This window comes from Macaca nemestrina, chromosome 6 (assembly GCF_043159975.1).
Source record: "Macaca nemestrina isolate mMacNem1 chromosome 6, mMacNem.hap1, whole genome shotgun sequence".
Classification (NCBI taxonomy): Eukaryota; Metazoa; Chordata; class Mammalia; order Primates; family Cercopithecidae; genus Macaca; species Macaca nemestrina.
This window is the reverse complement of record NC_092130.1, coordinates 174,465,324-174,482,203: the sequence shown is the minus strand read 5'-3', so window position 1 is coordinate 174,482,203 and position 16,880 is coordinate 174,465,324. Positions and strand designations below refer to the sequence as shown.

At 43.5% G+C, this 16,880-nt stretch overlaps 1 long non-coding RNA gene across 2 annotated transcripts; it reads left to right on the top strand.

Annotated features, from left to right (window-relative positions):
- Window positions 1–219: 219 nt before the first annotated feature.
- LOC139363924 (uncharacterized) lies at window positions 220–11,653 on the top strand. 2 transcript variants are annotated; one of them, XR_011625161.1, is made up of 4 exons: window positions 220–3,109; window positions 7,948–8,024; window positions 8,688–8,847; window positions 10,587–11,653. It is a non-coding gene; the product is annotated as an uncharacterized lncRNA (long non-coding RNA). The 2 variants fall into 2 exon arrangements; XR_011625160.1 differs by having other exon boundaries at window positions 9,173–11,653.
- The last annotated feature ends 5,227 nt before the right edge of the window (window positions 11,654–16,880 follow it).

Below are 16,880 nucleotides of genomic sequence, written 5' to 3'. Positions count from 1 at the left end.
ATTAACGCCAGTGTAATATATGATTAGTTTAGAAATCTCCCTTTGTAGTACATGAAAAAAAAAAAAGCAATGAGTTTTATGATTAAAGTTAATGTATTAGCCTCTATATACCTTGAGAGGTGTTGGTTAAGCACATTTGAGCGGCATTGATTCTGGTTTTGTTTTCAGGCATTCCAGAGTTTCCATTTATTGGACATCCTATGTCTATTTTCTGTTTATCTTATAAATCTAAATCTTTTTCCTCTGATAGGAAATGTTTCCTGCATTCTGGGTGATTTTATGCAGCTTGTCTGAGGAAGTACTAATTCTGTTAACTCCCCAGTGTTGATTCTCCTTTTATTCTGTGCACCGTGGGCTTACATCCTGGGTGGTATCACTCTGTGCTGCAACTTCTCGGCATAAACAAAGCTCTTTTTCTTGCTGTCATCTGGCCCCGGCTCTTTTTAGATTTTCTGTTTCATGGAGCTCACCTGAACGTCTCCAGCCTCAACAGCTTCCAATGGCCCTGCGAGTTGATGTTCCTGAGCTCCTATACAGTTCCGGCTATATTTCTGTGTTTTTAAGGACTTTAAAATAAACATATATGCCACCTACTGTATGATTCCAACTACATGACATTCTGGAAAAGGCAAAACTATGAAGCTGGAAAAAAGATATCAGTGGTTGCCAGGACCTGAGGGGAGGGAGGGATGAACGGGCAGAGCCCCGAGGAATTTCAGGACAGTGAAACTGTATGATACTGTAATCGTGTGTATCCATGTCATTCTGCACTTGTCCAAACGACAGCATGTATAATTCCAATCGTGAATCCTGGTGTAAACCATGGATCTGGGTGATTAGGATGCATCACTGTGGGTCCACCAGCTGTCACGACTGTACCGATCTGGTGCAAGGTGCTGATACTGGGAGAGGCTGGGTGGGTGCGGGGTACAGGTATATGAGAACTCTCTGTACCTTCTGCCCAATTGTGCTGCAAACCTAGAACTGCTCTGAAAAATAAAGTCTGTTAAAAGTATGTACATATGCATGCAACAAGTCTCTATGCAATTAAAAACAATATTTTTTTGTGTGTGTAGACTTTAGGATAAACCATAAATGCCATTTTCTCCTTTAAGTGACCCCTCACAGTTTCCTCCCTAGAAGGAGCCACTATTAACAATCCTGCCTGTTTCTCTCTAGATCCTTTTCTGTGCCTTCACGTGCACTTACACGCACACTCACACACACTCACGCATGCTGTCACACACACAGACACGCGAACACATCCATACATACTCACACACACAACTGTCAAATGTAAACACGATTCTACTTTACATGTTCCACAGCCCTTCATGGTTTTTCTAACAATCTTCAAAACCTTAACATATCAGAACCTACTATCAGAATTCATTCTTTTTCACTGGTTCGTAATGTTACTCATTTCCCTCTTGGGTTGTTTTCATTTTCTTGAGTAGTTGGCGATTTTTAAACACATACCCTGAATATCAATCTTTAGCCTACGGTATATGTTGCAAATATTTTCTCTCATTTTTTCTAATTTCCCCTTTTTTATGGTGTTCTTTGGTCACAGGCGTGTTTTAAATGTTCAGGTAGTGTTTCCTTTGACTTCTGAATTTTATGACTAGCTGGGAGAATCCTTCCCCATCATAAGATTATGAAGTTATTTTGATATTTTATTCCATTCTTTCAGAATCATTGAGAATTTACTTTTGACCATGGTATATCTAATTTTGTTTCTCCTTAATGGATGGCCGTTTACTTGAAAACCGTTGAATACATGGAGGAAATCATTTTTCTACACTAATTTAAAAATGCCACCTTAGTGATATGTCTAGATTTTCTGTTCTGTTCTATTGATTTATTTGTCCTTTCCTCCATAAACACATTATGTTAATTTCTATAACAAGACAATATGTTTTGATGTCTGGCCTATTTCCCTTAATTGTGTGTTTTAAATCAGAATTTTATTAGTTTTTTTGCATTTGTTTACTCCACCGGATGAATGTGGGAATCAGTGTGTCAGGTTCTAAAAACATACTGTTGTAATTTTGATGAGGATTGCATTGAATATGCAGACCAAGTTTGGGAAACTTGGGAACCTTCACAGGTATTTGAATACAGTTCTTGCACATTTCTTGTCAGATGCATGTCTAGGCTTTCTGTTCCTCTCGTTACTGTGACTGGAATCTTTTTTTTCCCCTATTGTACTTGCTACTTGCTGTGACTAGTACCTATATAGAAAATTGAGTCAGTGTAATTCATGTGAGTGGCTGTAACAGTCTTAAAGTTTCAGTGCTTTAACACCTAGCAATTTTATTTCTTGCTGATGGACAAGTTGCTGTAAGCTGGGTCACTTTCCTCTCAGTAATGCCTTAGCACTCCGGTTCTTTCCACGGCAACCATGCAGAGTGGAGAACGTCTGGACTCTCTTCCTTAAGATTGCTGCCTGCATGCTGGCCTTCCCTTTCTGAATGCATCTCTTTCTTGTGATGGTTTTCCAAGTGGAGCTTTCACAGCGCATGCTACTAACCTCTGCTCTTCTCCGGAATGACAAGAGCCTCTGGTGTGTGACCTGTGCTCCAAGAAATAAAAGGCAAGAGTTTCACTAAATATTTTGCTGCAAGATAGTGTTGATCCAATTTTCTAGTCTTAAATATCATTTTTCTTACCTCTTGACATCCAGCTGCTAGAATAATGCTATGTGGTTTAGGTTTTATTATTTTTTAAAAAACCAAATACCTTGTTTCCAGTCACTAAGTTCTTATTAGGGTAATTAACGTAGGCTGATGTCACAAACAACGCACAGATCTCATCATTGAAGCAATTTCTTTCTCATGTCATAGGCCCCTAATGGATTTGCTCTGATTTTGAAGGTGTTTTACCTTTGTCTTTTCTAGGAAGTTGGGGAAGAGCGAGGCGAAGGAGTAGTATCTTGTTCCGTCGGCATCGTCGATCCAAGGCTTTCTTGTGAATTCGTTTTTACCACGTTTGAAGTGTGATGCCCAGAGTGGAACTCGGAGCTGCTGGCACCCGCATCCATCTTTGGAGGCTCTGGACATAATCAATGGAGCAGGCAGAAGACCTGCAACCCCAAGCCTGCTCGTCGGTGAGCCTGGAATTGCTATGCTCTTAGTATCATGTGTTCCAACTATGAATGCTTTCAGCAGCTTTTCCCACTGGCCACTTGGTCATGTCCGTACCCAGACTGAACCAGTTCCTGACCCCAGGCCCTCCCCACCATGCCCATCCTGCTGGGGTGCGGCTGCCTGTTGGGGCCACACCCTCCTGCCTGTATAGCCCTAACTTTGGAGCCTGCGGGTCCTGCCTGAGCTGCTCTTGCCCTTTGGAAACCAAGGATTGAGCATTGTTCCCTGAGTGTATTTTTGGTTATGACTTTCTCTTTTTTCCACAGAAAGGCATCTCTCTGCAGGTGTTGGGCTTTCTCTGAGCTCAGCAGCTGCTCTTGGCCTTCTTTCTCCAGTTCCTGTCCTCCTCTACCAGCCTTGAGACCGCGGTGTGGAGTTATGTCCCCTCTGTTTTGTCTGGCTGCTTCTGTCTGGGACGATGGAATCCTCATTAAATGGGAAATGTTTATGGAGGAGGGAGATGGGGAAGTCATTCACTCCTGTTCACATTTCAGCTCAAGTTAGCTTATTCATATGAATGACACAAAGTCATAAATTGCTCCTAATCAAATCTGTGCACACAGTAAAGCCTCTTTTATGCAATGAGTGTTTACTTAATTGAATGTTACATATAAACGAAGGTTACTCCTTCAAGGGAAAAACATGTAAGGGATTTCAATGGAAAATTCTGAAAATGAGCCCCTGAAGGAAGGAAGATGGGAGGTGAAAGATGCTGAAAGAGAACAGAATGGGGCCAAGATGCTCCGGGAGAGCACCATGGGAATCCCAGTTGCTCTTGTGTTTCACTTCCAAAGGCAAAACGAGGATGATGAATTGCTTTCTGAGAATCCATTCCTCTTGCAGGGACTTTTGGCCAGAGACTTGTCCATAATGGGTTCTGCATCATGTCAGAGCCCTAAACCGTAATTAAACACCATTGCATTTATTAGAGTCCTCGTGGTGTTACCTTAGATTCTTCCCCACAAGGGCAAACCCCCCAGTATTGATGTCAGTGCTCCATCGGATTCTCCTGGTGTTAGACGGAAACAGTAACCTTAGTATCACAGAGGCCCTTCTGTAAGCCCCACCCACAGGGGAGCCAGACCTCTGCACCACAGATCACGTAGAGAAACTGAAATGAATGCTGACTCTCAGGAGGTGATAATAGGACTCATTTCCTTGTCATTTTTTTTCAGAGCCCCAGAAGTTTGCAATGATAAAAACAAGAGCATTTCATGGGAAACAGCATGCAAAAGCCCATGCATGCTGTCTATTTTTATATAAATCAGCAGAAGATAAAGAGCTTGTCTTGATTCATGCTGTTCCTCCAGGGAATGTTTTGAAAAAAGGCAAAAAAATCAGTGAGAAGAGCGACGCCTATAAATACAGTCGGAAAGGAAAATAAAAACAGCCCACTAAACGCTGAGTTTGACAAAAAACTAACAAAACCAAGGAACATTTTTATGTTTTTTCCTTTCAGTTTTACTTTTGATCATGTTTCTTCCTGGGGTTTTATGAATGTATACATCAAGTGGGAGAGACAAAGACCCCAAATAATTGTAGAATGATGAGAATGTAGGAAAGAGAATGTAGGCCCTTGTATTCCATGTTATTTTTCTCAGAAAAATATACAGTTCAACATTTCCCCTTCTGATTTTCACTGGAAAGCAGTTTTCATCTGAAATGAAATAAGTGAGGATCATGAATTTGCCTGTATGTCTTATTTGAAGCCAGCGCCATGTAGTGTCCTCACTTTCAAACCCGTGTCTCAAGTTTACCCTTCAATTCCTGAAAGTCTGAAATTTTAGAGGGACAAAGGAAAATTAAGAATTAAGCTAAAAAGAGTTAAATTGTGGTTAACAAACATTTCTGTAAAAGGGGCAGGAAGTAAATATTTTCTGCATTGTGGGCCACAATTCAACCCAGATCTGCCATTATAGCACAAAAGCAGCAAGGGACAAGATGCAAACAGAGGGTGTGGCTGTGCACATAATTTTCACCTGTCACAAAATATTAATATTCCTTTCATTTTTTTTCAACCATTTAACAGTGTAAGAATGATTCTTAGCTCATGGGTTCTATAAAAACAGGTGACAGCTGGACTTGACCCATGAGCCATAGTTTGCTGACTTTTGTACTAAATCATGCTCTCGACCCGACTTACCTTTAAAGTTGTTCTGATAGACACATTTCAACACTGGAAAACGGTATGTGGATTCATCTGCTTTATTGAATACTGTTACTTTTGATTACTGACCTCTGTCTTGGTTAAAGATGCCAAGAACTTAAGCATGACTCAGCAGGTGTTCTACTGTGACCTTGGGTCCCAGGCCAGGGAGGATGGCATAAATAGGGTCAGATGGCATGTTGTGGTAGGAACCATAATGATAGCAGCAGCTAATGAAGCAGAACTGACTGTGTGTCTGGGACTGTTTGAAGGGCTTTGGAACACTAGCCCAGCTAGTCAACACGATGAACCTAGGAGAAAGGTGCTAACATTCTCATTGTGGAAATAGAGAAAGAGGCACAGGAGGTTGACTGACCTACTCAAGATGACATACAGTCCAAGTGAAAGCATCTACTCCCACACTTGGGTGGGCCAATCCAGGAACCACCCTGACCCATTCCACTACAGAGAGGAGAGTTCTCCCCTGCCAATGACACATCCTGAGAGAGGAGAGCAATGAAACAAAACTGATAGGAAAATCATGAGCAATGAAATGAAATGAAACTTGTAGAGCTGCTTAATATCTAAGAGTAAACGAATTCTGCCATAAATGCCAAGGTTCCTGGCAAGTGACAGAAACCCAACATTGACTAACTGAAGCTCGCCTAAGTGGGACGACCAGGTTGAGTGTCCTGAGAGCTGAGCCCAGAGACTAAAGCACTGTCGTAAGGATGCCCCCTCCATCCCTTGCCACCTTACATCTCTGCCGTCTCCATTCCACTTTTCAGATCAGTCTCATTGTTCCTCACTACAATGAAACAATGTTCAGGTGGAAAGTTGCTTCTGACAGCCCTGCTCTAGAAGCTGGTAGGTCAAATCATGAGAGTAAGCTCACCTTCCCATCCAACTCCAGGGAAAAGTCCAGGGAGCTGCTCCAGTTACCTTCCAGTGGTGGTAAAATGCCCTCCGAGACTGAGTGCTATGGGTGCTCTGGTGCCATTTCCCCAGCCTGTTATGAACTCAACACAATATCCGGAGAGAGGGAGGTAACTGCCAGTCCCACGGACACATGGATTAGGAAGAGAATTCCCCAAAGAAGAGACCCAGGCACACTAGAGTCAGAGAGAACGGGCTCCTCAGCTGGTGTGACTGAATTCCAGGGAGCCCAGAGTAAGAAAGGACCCTTGACACCCTCCAGGAGACCCCAGGTAAGCCCATAACAAAACTTCATTATATTTCAGCTGATTAGACTGGCTCAAAGAGAACCACAATGACAGCAACTGGGTGTTTCCCTAGCATTAGAATCATTGTATGAAGTGGTTCTGGCTAAGCTCTAGCACACAGGTTTCAGGTAGACTTTCCATAGTCAGATACATAAACACACAGACACTCGCATGTGCACACGTGCATGCACACTGTCACACATGCACGCACCATGCACAAACGCATGCACACACAGGCACACTCTCACACATGCACGCACCATGCACGCACACACAGGCATATTCTCACACGTGCATGCACCATGCCCACACACATGCACGCACACACAGGCACACTTTCACACATGCACATGCACGCATCGTGCACACACACATGCACACACAGGCATATTCATGTACACACAGCTTGCAGTGTCTGAGTCACAACAAAATAGGCTATGTCTTGAAATCTCAGTAGCTTAATGCAGCCACAGTTACTTCCTCACTTGCATAGACAGAAGACTCTGGGAGCTTCCATCCTGTGACTCCATACACTCAACACATAATTCCCTGATCTCTAAGGCAGGAAAATTATGCCCACTGTCCTTGAACTTCCATTTGCCTGCAAGGGCAGGTTTACATACCTCCCCCCAACCCCATAACATGACAAAATGGTAAAATGACATGCACACACCTCAGACGATGAAACACCCTTTGCCATAATTTTGTTCTCTTTGAGCCAGTTTTCAATGAGCTGAAATGCAATTAAGTATTGTTGCAGGCTCATTCTGGGTCTCTTGGAGGATGCCAAGGTCTCTGTCCCTCTCAGATCTCTTGGAGGTCAGTCACACCCTGAACTCCCCATCATAATCACCCTTATTTCTAACTAAGGACGTGATGGTTAATTTCATGTGTCAGCTTAGTTGGATCCCAGTGCCCAGATATTTGGTCAAACATGGCTGGGATGTTTCTGTGTTTGGTGTTTTTTGAATGAGGTAAACATTTAAACAGGTGCACACTAAGTAAATCAGATTTCCTCCCTAATGTCAGTGAGCCTTATCCCACCAGATGAAGGCTGGAGTAGGACAAAGACGGAGGACGAAGGAATTTTGCCGGCAGGTGGCCTTTGGACTCCAGCGGCAACTCTTTCGGAGTACTTCCAGCCTGACAGTCTACTCTACCAGATTTTGGATTCATCAAATCTCCAACCAATTCCTTATAATCTCTCTCTCTCCCTATATATAAATATATGCGCTCATATGTATGTGTGTGTGTATATATATGAGTGTGTGTGTGTGCATGTGTGTAAGAAGAGAGACAAAAAGAAGATAGCCTTTATTGTCAGAGGAGAAGTAAGAGCAGGTGGACTCAAAGATCTCAAGCTGTGGTTAGTACCTTCCTAGTATTCAAGACCCTGAAAATGAACAACATTTCTTTTCTTCTCTTACAGCCGTCTCCCCTTCACAAGTTGAATGCACTCATGGACCACGGAGTGAATCCAGCATATCACCCTAGTCTACACTTTGGGTAACATTTTTATCTTTTTTTGTTTGTTTGTTTTTGACATTCCACACTAAACAACATTGTCTATTGTTTTACCCTTGGCTGAAGAAAAAGGCTTGATACAAAATGCCTTTCCTTTCCCTTTGGTCTCTCCCCACACCAGATTTCTCTACTTGCCTTCCCATAGAAATGAGGACTTTTACTGATTTCGTATATGCACCTGCACGGTGCTAAGAAAGGAAAGGTCCACTCTATTGTAGGGATTGGCACAAAAATCAACCCCAAACTAAACTTGGTCTTATGTAGGAAGTGAAATAGCCAAGAATCCTCTAAAATTAAGGCAATTCCAGACTATAAGGATGAACACAGAAGCAAATACTGTCAAGAAATGCAGGGTTTCTTACCTCAGTCATTAATGACCCACTAGCCTAGCATGGCAGACAGGTATTGATTGCAACCTTCCACACAGTTTTGATTCCTAGCCTGTCTCACCATGACTCAGTTTTCCTATCTATGACATAAACATAAAAAGACAGAAATTATCTCAAAGTTTCTGCAAAGATTAGTGTGAGCAATGACAAACACTCAATCTCTGGAAAATGCCTTAAATTCAGAAAATTCATGAACAGACGTTACCTCTAAGAGAATGAGTATCAGAGCTAAAGAGAACCTTCCTTTTCCTTGCAGCCATTCTCTTCAAAATAAGGAGCCTGATGTTTCACAAAACCATCTGTTGCCCTCTTCTGTTATTACAGCTGAATGCTTTAGAAATCATTCTGCACCACTAAAAATAAAATCCACGTAGAACCTAAAAGAACCAATGCCAAGTTACTGAAGCCAAATTCAGGTTGTATTTTTAAAAGTGTCTATGAAATCATCTATAAATAGAAAGGCTTTCCTGTTATTTTTAATTACTTCATTTTAATGGAGAGACTCCAGCTGGTGAGGATGTGGTTAGGATGCCATGGCACAGGGCCTGCCCTTCCGGACAAGAGGCTGACTCCAGCCCAACGAAGCCAGGGGGTGGTGGTATTGCACTCAGCATCTTCAGTGCTTACTCTTGGTTACTGATCCCAAAGCCTCCTTAGAAACCTCCTGGGGTGTCTCAAACCATTTCAAACATGTGCATATTTCTGTAAGTCAAATGACAAGTTGATTTTCTTATATTTAAGGTAAATGTGGACCACAGAGAGTTTCTCTGTGAGCTGGAAGAGGAGACATTCCTGAGTCAAACGCTAGGCCAGTGCTGCAGCTCCAGGGTCTGCTGGCAGAGGGGTGTGTCTCCGACAGGCATCTGTGACATGCAGGGTGCTGGTCCAGTCTCCCAGAGCCAGGGAGCCTCCCACCCCATGCCACCTCATAGGGGAGGAAGAGGGCTTGTTACTGCCTCACACTGGCTGAGGGAGGACAGGAAACAAGGAGACAGCCTGGGGGACTCTGGTAGTGGCCCCCATCCCCAGACCTGGATGGAAAGCTGAGAGTCTGGGCAAGTCCTGGCTGGTGGCTCTGGTCTGCTTGTGTGACACCATGTGCCACCACAAGCCACAGGAAATAAGCAGCACATCAGATGGGCAGAGTGAGGCCCGAAGAAATCTATTCTGCTTCTTGTGGCCAAAGCCGAGCCTTCATGCCCCCGGCCTCAAACAGCTCCATCTCCTGCTGCAAAAGTGTGCCCCAGAGCTACAGCCTGACTGGCCAGGCGGATATTAGAGTTCCTTGTCTCAGATTTCATGTCTGGGTCACTAACTTGAAGGCCATGTCAGACCAGGTAATACTCATCCGGCAGTATGAGGGTGTCACTCTGCCAGTTCTCTCCTGTGTGGCTTTGGGTGTGTTCCTTAGGCCCTTTGTGTTCCTCCATTTCCTCAGCTGTAAGAGGGGGGTGATCACTGCACCTGTTCATAGAGCAGTTGTGAGGATTGAGTAAGTTAAGTCAGTAAGGAGCCTGGGGTCATTCCTGGCACATAGTAAGCCCTATAGAAGTTTTTGGCAATTAGATCATTACATGTACAAGTTAACGTAATTGTGAATATCACGGATCCATAGGATGGACTGATTGTGTATTAACAGGAATTTGTTCTAATCCATTATGTCCTGTCTCTGACAACAGCAGTGAAATGTGAAATGTGAAAGTGTAGGTGTGTGTACTCCTGCTCATGAAGGACAAGTTAGATAACTTGCAAGTTTTGTGATGCACTTTATTTGTTCCCAGGATGATGATTTTGTCACGTTCCTCTTTCTGTCTCAAGGGAAGCAGGTAATAGGGCCATCCATTTGTATGTGTAAAATAAAACTATCAAAGCAAAACATGACAAACCACAAGTGCTTCTATCCTCATGCTTTCCACGATGCACGTCAGTGAGTGCTCACTGTGGCCCTCTCCTGGCCTTCCCGCTCCCAGCCCTCTTCCGATTTTCGCACTGAGTGAGAGCTCATTTGACGGGCAAGACAGCATCTCCAGACCCTCTCCTGCCACTTGAAGGAGGCCTCTCAATCTCTCTGGCCACCAGCACCCCAACTCAAAATGAGGATTTTAACAAGATGAACCCTATATTCCCACCTTGACTTCTAAATTGTATATTGCAGAGAGAGTGCTGGAAAAAAAAAAGAAATGAAATGATGTGAAAAAAATGAAAGAAAAGAGAAAGGATTTGCTAACCCATGACGTGTATGTCTAGAGGACTCACAAATGAAATTTTGAGAAAAAGATACGGTTACGTCTCAGCAAGTAGAGTTTCTGCAACATCATGTGCTAACCTCTCCTTCGAGGGTTGTCTGTGTCTTCTTGGGTGTCGCTGCTTCTGGTGCCCACGTTTCATGATGCTGACACAATTCATTTTATTTTCAGTAGGAGAAGAGCAGTTACTCAGGACAGCCATGCTAGCCTGGACTAATCTGGATACATTGTCCCACACCAGAAATAAACAGGCCGTCAACCCCAAATGTCAAGCATGACACAAGGAAGTTGGAAGGACCCACCAAACTCAAGGATTCTCCTAGCACACAAACTGAAGAAGAACAATACATAGGACTCAAAGACTAGATATGTCCCTTCAGTATGCTATCTTTTGTATTCATGTTGGGGTGAAGATGGGGAATTAGCAGCAAAGCACTGTACAGTCCCTTTTGGAGTACTGACCAATAATTTCATAACATGTACAGTTTTACTCAAAATTAATCATGGGTCGTTGGCACGGATCTCATATGAATGGCTTGGTGCTGTCCTCCCAGTAATGAATGAGTTCTCACTCTTAATTCATTCAAGAGCTAGTTATTTAAAAGAGCCTGGCATTTCTCTTGCTGCCTTCTTGTCATGTGACACTCCAGCTTCCCGTTTGCCTTCTGCCCTGAGTAAAAGCTTCCGCACCAGAAGACGAGCAGATGTTGGTGCCCTGCTTGTACAGCCTGCAGAACCGTGAGCCAAATAAACCTCTTTTCTCTATAAATTACCCAGTCTCAGGTATTCCTTTATAGCAATGCAAAATGGTCTAATACACCTGTCTACACCACTTAGTTCAATTTATTAATTATATTTTGGGAGCTGTTTAATCAGAGTATGTTGTCCTTTGCATGTCAGCAATTGAGTGAAGGTGATATTCAGTTGGTTTTGATTCTTTGTAAGCAAAGACCTGGCATAAGTCACTTAAGACATCTTATTTCTATTTAGATCAGATTTCCCAAATCTGTGACATATATATTATATATAAATATATATCATATATTATATGATATATTATTTATATAATATTACACATGATATATAATTATATATTATATATCATATATATGATATATCATATATATCATATAATATATAATAATATATTGAATGTATAATATATTATATATCATATATAATGCTATATATGTATAAATAAATTGAAAATAGCCTTCTGAGGCTTGCTGTATTCTGCCTGGACTATTTCAGGATTCCTTGAGAGGGAGATGAAGGTGGTTCCATGTCCCTGTGTGATGGGAATGCTGCAGGATGTGGCCCCTTGTTCTGGGAGCTCCTGGAACTCTCTGAACTTCTCACCCAGGCTGTTCTGGTGCTAGAAAATTTTTCTTCAAAGATAAGTTGAAAAATCTTGTTTGCAAACTGTCAAAGCCCCAGAGGCACCACTTTCTCTGAGTATTCTCATCTGTAGCTAACATTTCTCTTGTGACAGTACACCAGGTCTAAAATTCAATTTCCTGGTATTCTGATGTAAGAGCATGATGACGCAGGTACCATTAGACATGGCCTAGGAAGCTTTTGGCCAGGAGCAATTCTTTGTATAATGGGTTGAAAAGAAAAGCCTTATGTAGAGAATATTTAAGTATATGGAGCTCTTGAGTTAGCCTTTCTAAAATGTGATACTGTTGAGATTACTTTTATTGAAGACTTAAAAAATACCATGGCCACAACTTCCTTAAATTTTTAATCACTTATATAGCTATATTTGTGTTGTAATTTGAAGGAGATTGGGCCATGACCACTGGACAATGTCCAGGATACCCCTTGGCCATCTTGACCTGACCCTGGTCTTTAAATCTTGAAAATCTTGGCATACTGCCATGCATCCTAGCTCTCTGCCCTACTTGCCTACCAATGGAAGCTTCTAGATACAGAAAACAAGGACTGAAGAAATACTCAGTGTTTCTCAGAGGCAGCAGTGCAGAGAAAAAAGAATGTGCAGCAAAAGGCAAATGACTTTGGAGAGGGGGCGAGTGTGTGTGTGGTGTTTGGACAAAGTTGAGGACAACGTGGCCCATGGCAATGAGTGGCTGGTGTGTCTCTGCCTTGTGCTGGGTGCATCTGGCTGTGTGGCACTTTGTGTGGCAGATGACTGAGGACCTTTGTGCCCACCTTGGCAGTGTGGCCTGAGGAGCTGGCTAGAGTCAGGGAGGCTGGGGATTGCTTATGGAAATCAAGGGGGCCTGGGCCCTAAGGCAGCAGTGCTCACTCACCTCCATCTCCCCCAAATTGGCAGCTGCTTGGGGGCTGGGGTGCTGCAAACACAGCTGGACCCAAAGTCTGAGTGTAAAAGACAACAGTGCACTTTCATGGCTGTGGCTAGACATAGCAACTGCTCCTGGTAAACCATCAAAGAAACATAGATATATTCCGACAAATCTCCCAGTTCCACACCCAGTGCTAGCCAATATTAATGGTTATATTTATATTTGCATAACTGTTATTTTTTGGGGGTGACCTTTTCTTTTCAGTGTGGACAGTAATTATATGCTGCATTTCTACAGTTCTGGGAACTGTGCCATGTTGGCTTTATCTGATTTACCTGCCTTAGGTCACCATCTCAGGAGTGAGCCATGGAGGGTGAAGATGGGATGGGATGGATAAATGGGCTGGAGATCAGCAGGCCAAGAAGGGTCTACAGCCCATCAAAATTGGGAGGGAAATCTGGCTCCTGCAGTGTCCTCCAGCGCCCTCTACTGACAAAGCTCAGCACTGCACCAGTGGGTGAAGGAGGAATGTTTGCAGGGCCCAGAACCAGGATCACAAACAGGCATTGAAGGGTGAATTTGTGGCTATAAGACAATATTTTAATCAACACCACAGAGTGTAAGAGTGAATATTCAGTGAGCAGTAAAGAAGACCAAAATCTTTGCCCCCAGGGGCTTGCATTCTCACCAGAGGAGACAATGTCAACTCAACAAATAAGTGCAATGCACAGATGTGGGTGGTGATGAGTGCTAAGGCAGGAAATGAAACACAGGAAGGGGTTGGGAGTGCGTGGAAAGTTTCAATGTAGACTCCGTGGGGACTGGGAAAGACTCCTAGACACATAGGCCTGACAGCAGTGAGGGAGAAGCATGTACCAAGGCCCTGTGGTGGGAACATTCCTGGTATTACAAAGGTAAGCAAGAAAACCAGAGTGACTGGGGTGTGGTGAACATGGGAGAGATGAGGTCACAGAGGTAGCAGGCCTGGAGAGTGTGTGCATGTGTGTGTGAATATGTGTATGTGCATGTATGAGAATGTGTGTATGCCTGTGTGCACATGTATGTAAATACATGTGAATGTGTGTGTATGCAGTTGTGCAGGTGTGTGAGTGGGGGCATGTGTATGTGTATGTGCACCTGTGTGAATGTATGCATGTGTGTGCACATGTGAACATGGTGTGTGCACATGGATGTGAACACAAGCATTTATGCATTATAAATATAGTTTATAATGCATAGCTTATCATGCAACATGGCAAGCACAGTTGTATTATAAACAATGCAACTTTGAGAACATGTGCACGTGTGTGCAGAGTGTGTGCATGGGTATATTTATGCATGCATATGTATATGTTTGTGTTGTCGACAGGATTTATGAATCTTTGTAGACCATTAGAAGAACACTAACTTTTACTGTGAGGAAAACAGAAGGCACTGCAAGTTTTTCAGCAGAGGAATGGCAGGATTATCTCCATATTTCAACAGGATCTCTGTAGTTGCTGTGTTGGGAGACTTGGCTGTCATGGGTCAGGGCTGGAAGCAGGGGCTCCTGGAAGGAGGTGGGGGACAACAGTGGCTTGGCCATTGGTGGAAGCAGTGGAGATGCTGAGAAGCAGGCAGCCTCTGGATGTATTTTAAAGATAACACCAACTGGATTTGCTGAGGATATGAGTGGAGATAGTGATTGGTCTGAAAGTTTCTGATTGAGGGATTGTTTGAGCTGGTTATTTCTTAAAGGGTCAGGAAAGTGGATCTTCCAGCAACTGCAGGCTAAGATAAGAAAGAGGCAGTGAAATCACTTTTAGGAATCTCTCAGCTAATCTGTTATCTTCTGGAAGAGGGCAAGGCACCACCAGAGCCACTGACTGGTGAGGGAGGGCTCCCCCTGGAGATTCTGCTCATCCTGGCTGCTCTCTCTTGAACTTGGCCATGCGACCTAAGGATTCCAGATGAGCATTGACATTTGATTTCGTGTGCACCATCTTAAAGTAGAATTTCTTACTGGCAGGCTAAGCTGTTCCCTGCACAAGAGAGATTATGGGTCTCCCTATCAACTTGAAAAATAAACTCAGGAAATTCAAGAACTCTGAATTGTCAGAAAATAGCTCTGTCCTTCCACCAAACCCACTAGGAATATGCTGAAGACCACAGGAGTGATGTCAACAGAAGCATTTGTCCTTTTCCTGACTCTCAAATCGTTTGGTGAGAGATGTTTCATTTCTGTTCAGATGCAAGCTTCTTCCTGGAGTGGAGGCTCAGAGGCAGGCTCTGTGGCTTGCACTCCCCAGCTCTCCATGGTGCATTTTAACTGAAGTGAATACCCTGAGAAGGTTTTGCAGAAAAATCAAGGAGATAATTTACCTATGTAAATACCCAGCCATCTTCTTTCCTGTTCTGTTGTGAGCCCTCTGAGTCAATATGTGAGCAGTCAGAACTATGATGTCACTTGAAGGCCAGGGTTTCAGAAGTTGTCCAGCGTAGGAGGAAATGCAATTCACCTTCAGGATACTGTGTGAGGGCAGGAAGGATCCTCAAGCCCTTCACCCTTTGGTCAGGGCTGTTAAACACTCTCAGAATTAGACTTACTCTTCACCAAATGTAAACGTAAATTACTTTCCAGACCAAATACAAACCACCCTTTATCATCTTCAGTTTTGAATTCCTTGTGCCTCTCTACACGAGCATTAGCAGAGATAATTGAAACTTGCAGCATTTAAATCCATGTTTTAAAAAATGATTCAGGAAGCTTGTCAATGTCGTTAGACTATTACAGTGTCATTTATTCCTGCCAAGAGGTCTACCAAGCAGTTTTGACCCAAATGTGGTATCTCTAAGTATCTGCTTCCTCTGGCCTCCTAGTAGACACAAGTTGACTTCACTCTTGTCACGGATGTGTCTGGCAGTGGCTTGGGTCCCTTCGATGATTATAAGAAGCGTCGCTTGTATGAGGGCCCCTAGGACTTCTCTGGAGAAGCAGCAGCATTAGCTCAGCCCAACAAATTATGGCTGTCACCAGTGGCTGTGCCCAGAGGATGAAATATGTTCACGCAGCGGAGGAGCCCCTCCTGAATGTGCTGAATCTCTCTGCCTTCAGCACAGTTCACCTTGAGAGAGAGTCAGGCTGGCTTTGGGAATGGATTTAGAGAGGAGTACTTTGACTCTCCTGCCTAATGAAGATTTGCTATGCGTTAAGACTCTAAATCATTGAAGCCAAGAACTGCTAATAATCAGAGCTGATAAAAGCATTAAGGAAACCTTTAATCCCCTGGTCCTGGGAGCTGGAGGTTTGCACAGCCTGTCATTTTTTTTTTTTTTTTTTTTTTTTTGAGACGGAGTCTAGCTCTGTCGCCCAGGCTGGAGTGCAGTGGCCGGATCTCAGCTCACTGCAAGCCCCGCCTCCCGGGTTCACGCCATTCTCCTGCCTCAGCCTCCTGAGTAGCTGGGAGTACAGGCGCCCGCCACCTCGCCCGGCTAATTTTTTTTGTATTTTAGTAGAGACGGGGTTTCACCGTGTTAGCCAGGATGGTCTCGATCTCCTGAACTCGTGATCCGCCCGTCTCGGCCTCCCAAAGTGCTGGGATTACAGGCTTGAGCCACCGCGCCCGGCCCAGCCTGTCATTTATGCACTGAAACAACTAGTCTTAATGGGATTAGCATGTCTGAGATTGGTAATTATTACAGGCACTGCTTGCTGAGCCTCCGAGAGCCATGCTTCAGCCCCGGAAGATCTTCTGGGTGTTGTTTTATGACTTTCCCTGGCTGCTTTTGGCTGGCTGAAAATGAGCACAAACGCTGCTACAAAATTGCTCTTCAGGAAGACGTTTCTGAAAATTTGCTCCGAAGTGTTTATTTCTTTCAGGCATAAGGAGTCAGAATTAGTGGTAAACATCAGAGTATAATTCTTAGATACTTTCACTGTTGAATCTATTCTTTATT